Below are 6,056 nucleotides of genomic sequence, written 5' to 3' on the forward strand. Positions count from 1 at the left end.
TAAACAGAACCGAACCCGGGTCACTGGAGCTGTGAGACTGTGGCAGTAAACAGAACCGAACCCAGGTCACTGGAGCTGTGAGACTGTGGCAGTAAACAGAACCGAACCCAGGTCACTGGAGCTGTGAGGCTGTGGCAGTAAACAGAACCGAACCCGGGACACTGGAGCAGTGAGACTGTGGCAGTAAACAGAACCGAACCCGGGACACTGGAGCTGTGAGACTGTGGCAGTAAACAGAACCGAACCCAGGTCACTGGAGCTGTGAGGCTCTGGCAGTAAACAGAACCGAACCCAGGTCACTGGAGCTGTGAGACTGTGGCAGTAAACAGAACCGAACCCAGGTCACTGGAGTTGTGAGACTGTGGCAGTAAACAGAACCGAACCCAGGACACTGGAGCTGTGAGACTGTGGCAGTAAACAGAACCGAACCCAGGTCACTGGAGTTGTGAGACTGTGGCAGTAAACAGAACTGAACCCAGGTCACTGGTGCTGCGAGACTGTGGCAGTAAACAGAACCGAACCCAGGTCACTGGAGCTGTGAGACTGTGGCAGTAAACAGAACCGAACCCAGGACACTGGAGCTGTGAGACTGTGGCAGTAAACAGAACCGAACCCGGGACACTGGAGCTGTGAGACTGTGGCAGTAAACAGAACCGAACCCGGGTCACTGGAGCTGTGAGACTGTGGCAGTAAACAGAACCGAACCCAGGTCACTGGAGCTGTGAGGCTGTGGCAGTAAACAGAACCGAACCCAGGTCACTGGAGCTGTGAGACTGTGGCAGTACGCAGAACCGAACCCGGGACACTGGAGCTGTGAGACTGTGGCAGTAAACAGAACCGAACCCGGATCACCGGAGCTGTGAGACTGTGGCAGGAAACAGAACCGAACCCAGGTCACTGGAGCTGTGAGACTGTGGCAGTAAACAGAACCGAACCCGGGTCACTGGAGCTGTGAGACTGTGGCAGTAAACAGAACCGAACCCAGGTCACTGGAGCTGCGAGACTGTGGCAGTAAACAGAACCAAACCCGGGTCACTGGAGCTGTGAGACTGTGGCAGTAAACAGAACTGAACCCGGGACACTGGAGCTGTGAGACTGTGGCAGTAAACAGAACCGAACCCGGGTCACTGGAGCTGTGAGGTTGCGGCAGTAAACAGAACCGAACCCAGGTCACTGGAGCTGTGAGGTTGCGGCAGTAAACAGAACCGAACCCAGGTCACTGGAGCTGTGAGACTGTGGCAGTAAACAGAACCGAACCCGGGTCACTGGAGCTGTGAGGTTGCGGCAGTAAACAGAACCGAACCCAGGTCACTGGAGCTGTGAGGTTGCGGCAGTAAACAGAACCGAACCCAGGTCACTGGAGCTGTGAGACTGTGGCAGTAAACAGATCCGAACCCAGGTCACTGGAGCTGTGAGACTGTGGCAGTAAACAGAACCGAACCCGGGTCACTGGAGCTGTGAGACTGTGGCAGTAAACAGAACCGAACCCAGGTCACTGGAGCTGTGAGACTGTGACAGTAAACAGAACCGATCCCGGGTCACTGGAGCTGTGAGACTGTGGCAGTAAACAGAACTGAACCCGGGTCACTGGAGCTGTGAGACTGTGGCAGTAAACAGAACCGAACCCAGGTCACTGGAGCTGTGAGACTGTGGCAGTAAACAGAACCGAACCCAGGTCACTGGAGCTGTGAGACTGTGGCAGTAAACAGAACCGAACCCGGGTCACTGGAGCTGTGAGACTGTGGCAGTAAACAGAACCGAACCCAGGTCACTGGAGCTGTGAGACTGTGGCAGTAAACAGAACCGAACCCAGGTCACTGGAGCTGTGAGGCTGTGGCAGTAAACAGAACCGAACCCGGGACACTGGAGCAGTGAGACTGTGGCAGTAAACAGAACCGAACCCGGGACACTGGAGCTGTGAGACTGTGGCAGTAAACAGAACCGAACCCGGGACACTGGAGCTGTGAGACTGTGGCAGTAAACAGAACCGAACCCGGGACACTGGAGCTGTGAGACTGTGGCAGTAAACAGAACCGAACCCAGGTCACTGGAGCTGTGAGACTGTGGCAGTAAACAGAACCGAACCCTGGTCACTGGAGTTGTGAGACTGTGGCAGTAAACAGAACCGAACCCAGGACACTGGAGCTGTGAGACTGTGGCAGTAAACAGAACCGAACCCAGGTCACTGGAGTTGTGAGACTGTGGCAGTAAACAGAACCGAACCCGGGTCACTGGAGCTGTGAGACTGTGGCAGTAAACAGAACCGAACCCAGGTCACTGGAGTTGTGAGACTGTGGCAGTAAACAGAACCGAACCCAGGTCACTGGAGTTGTGAGACTGTGGCAGTAAACAGAACCGAACCCAGGTCACTGGAGTTGTGAGACTGTGGCAGTAAACAGAACCGAACCCAGGACACTGGAGCTGTGAGACTGTGGCAGTAAACAGAACCGAACCCAGGTCACTGGAGTTGTGAGACTGTGGCAGTAAACAGAACTGAACCCAGGTCACTGGTGCTGCGAGACTGTGGCAGTAAACAGAACCGAACCCAGGTCACTGGAGCTGTGAGACTGTGGCAGTAAACAGAACCGAACCCAGGACACTGGAGCTGTGAGACTGTGGCAGTAAACAGAACCGAACCCGGGACACTGGAGCTGTGAGACTGTGGCAGTAAACAGAACCGAACCCGGGTCACTGGAGCTGTGAGACTGTGGCAGTAAACAGAACCGAACCCAGGTCACTGGAGCTGTGAGGCTGTGGCAGTAAACAGAACCGAACCCAGGTCACTGGAGCTGTGAGACTGTGGCAGTACGCAGAACCGAACCCGGGACACTGGAGCTGTGAGACTGTGGCAGTAAACAGAACCGAACCCGGATCACCGGAGCTGTGAGACTGTGGCAGTAAACAGAACCGAACCCAGGTCACTGGAGCTGTGAGACTGTGGCAGTAAACAGAACCGAACCCGGGTCACTGGAGCTGTGAGACTGTGGCAGTAAACAGAACCGAACCCAGGTCACTGGAGCTGCGAGACTGTGGCAGTAAACAGAACCAAACCCGGGTCACTGGAGCTGTGAGACTGTGGCAGTAAACAGAACTGAACCCGGGACACTGGAGCTGTGAGACTGTGGCAGTAAACAGAACCGAACCCGGGTCACTGGAGCTGTGAGGTTGCGGCAGTAAACAGAACCGAACCCAGGTCACTGGAGCTGTGAGGTTGCGGCAGTAAACAGAACCGAACCCAGGTCACTGGAGCTGTGAGACTGTGGCAGTAAACAGAACCGAACCCAGGTCACTGGAGCTGTGAGACTGTGGCAGTAAACAGAACCGAACCCGGGTCACTGGAGCTGTGAGACTGTGGCAGTAAACAGAACCGAACCCAGGTCACTGGAGCTGTGAGACTGTGGCAGTAAACAGAACCGAACCCGGGACACTGGAGCTGTGAGACTGTGGCAGTAAACAGAACCGAACCCAGGTCACTGGAGTTGTGAGACTGTGGCAGTAAACAGAACCGAACCCAGGTCACTGGAGCTGTGAGACTGTGGCAGTAAACAGAACCGAACCCAGGACACTGGAGCTGTGAGACTGTGGCAGTAAACAGAACCGAACCCATGTCACTGGAGCTGTGAGACTGTGGCAGTAAACAGAACCGAACCCATGTCACTGGAGCTGTGAGACTGTGGCAGTAAACAGAACCGAACCCGGGTCACTGGAGATGTGAGACTGTGGCAGTCCCCAGTACCGAACCCAGGACACTGGAGCTGTGAGACTGTGGCAGTAAACAGAACCGAACCCAGGACACTGGAGCTGTGAGACTGTGGCAGTAAACAGAACCGAACCCGGGACACTGGAGCTGTGAGACTGTGGCGGTAAACAGAACTGAACCCAGGTCACTGGAGCTGTGAGACTGTGGCAGTAAACAGAACCGAACCCAGGACACTGGAGCTGTGAGACTGTGGCAGTAAACAGAACCGAACCCGGGACACTGGAGCTGTGAGACTGTGGCAGTAAACAGAACTGAACCCAGGTCACTGGAGCTGTGAGACTGTGGCAGTAAACAGAACCGAACCCAGGTCACTGGAGCTGTGAGACTGTGGCAGTAAACAGAACCGAACCCGGGACACTGGAGCTGTGAGACTGTGGCAGTAAACAGAACCGAACCCAGGACACTGGAGCTGTGAGACTGTGGCAGTAAACAGAACCGAACCCGGGACACTGGAGCTGTGAGACTGTGGCAGTAAACAGAACTGAACCCAGGTCACTGGAGCTGTGAGACTGTGGCAGTAAACAGAACTGAACCCAGGTCACTGGAGCTGTGAGACTGTGGCAGTAAACAGAACCGAACCCGGGACACTGGAGCTGTGAGACTGTGGCAGTAAACAGAACCGAACCCAGGTCACTGGAGCTGTGAGACTGTGGCAGTAAACAGAACCGAACCCGGGACACTGGAGCTGTGAGACTGTGGCAGTAAACAGAACCGAACCCGGGTCACTGGAGCTGTGAGACTGTGGCAGTAAACAGAACCGAACCCAGGACACTGGAGCTGTGAGGCTGTGGCAGTAAACAGAACCGAACCCGGGACACTGGAGCTGTGAGACTGTGGCAGTAAACAGAACCGAACCCGGGTTACTGGAGCTGTGAGACTGTGGCAGTCCCCAGAACCGAACCCGGGACACTGGAGCTGTGAGACTGTGGCAGTAAACAGAACCGAACCCGGGACACTGGAGCTGTGAGACTGTGGCAGTAAACAGAACCGAACCCAGGTCACTGGAGCTGTGAGACTGTGGCAGTAAACAGAACCGAACCCAGGTCACTGGAGCTGTGAGACTGTGGCAGTAAACAGAACCGAACCCAGGTCACTGGAGCTGTGAGACTGTGGCAGTAAACAGAACCGAACCCGGGACACTGGAGCTGTGAGGTTGCGGCAGTAAAGAGAACCGAACCCGGGACACTGGAGCTGTGAGACTGTGGCAGTAAACAGAACCGAACCCAGGTCACTGGAGCTGTGAGACTGTGGCAGTAAACAGAACCGAACCCAGGTCACTGGAGCTGTGAGACTGTGGCAGTAAACAGAACCGAACCCGGGACACTGGAGCTGTGAGACTGTGGCAGTAAACAGAACCGAACCCAGGTCACTGGAGCTGTGAGACTGTGGCAGTAAACAGAACCGAACCCGGGACACTGGAGCTGTGAGACTGTGGCAGTAAACAGAACCGAACCCAGGTCACTGGAGCTGTGAGGCTGTGGCAGTAAACAGAACCGAACCCAGGTCACTGGAGCTGTGAGACTGTGGCAGTAAACAGAACCGAACCCAGGTCACTGGAGTTGTGAGACTGTGGCAGTAAACAGAATTGAACCCAGGACACTGGAGTTGTGAGACTGTGGCAGTAAACAGAACCGAACCCAGGTCACTGGAGCTGTGAGACTGTGGCAGTAAACAGAACTGAAGCCAGGTCACTGGTGCTGCGAGACTGTGGCAGTAAACAGAACCGAACCCAGGTCACTGGAGCTGTGAGACTGTGGCAGTAAACAGAACCGAACCCAGGACACTGGAGCTGTGAGACTGTGGCAGTAAACAGAACCGAACCCGGGACACTGGAGCTGTGAGACTGTGGCAGTAAACAGAACCGAACCCGGGTCACTGGAGCTGTGAGACTGTGGCAGTAAACAGAACCGAACCCAGGTCACTGGAGCTGTGAGGCTGTGGCAGTAAACAGAACCGAACCCAGGTCACTGGAGCTGTGAGACTGTGGCAGTACGCAGAACCGAACCCGGGACACTGGAGCTGTGAGACTGTGGCAGTAAACAGAACCGAACCCGGATCACCGGAGCTGTGAGACTGTGGCAGTAAACAGAACCGAACCCGGGACACTGGAGCTGTGAGGCTGTGGCAGTAAACAGAACCGAACCCGGGACACTGGAGCTGTGAGACTGTGGCAGTAAACAGAACCGAACCCAGGTCACTGGAGCTGTGAGACTGTGGCAGTAAACAGAACCGAACCCGGGTCACTGGAGCTGTGAGACTGTGGCAGTAAACAGAACCGAACCCAGGTCACTGGAGC

The sequence above is a fragment of the Heterodontus francisci genome, unplaced genomic scaffold, assembly GCF_036365525.1.
Source record: "Heterodontus francisci isolate sHetFra1 unplaced genomic scaffold, sHetFra1.hap1 HAP1_SCAFFOLD_279, whole genome shotgun sequence".
In the NCBI taxonomy this organism is placed as follows: Eukaryota; Metazoa; Chordata; class Chondrichthyes; order Heterodontiformes; family Heterodontidae; genus Heterodontus; species Heterodontus francisci.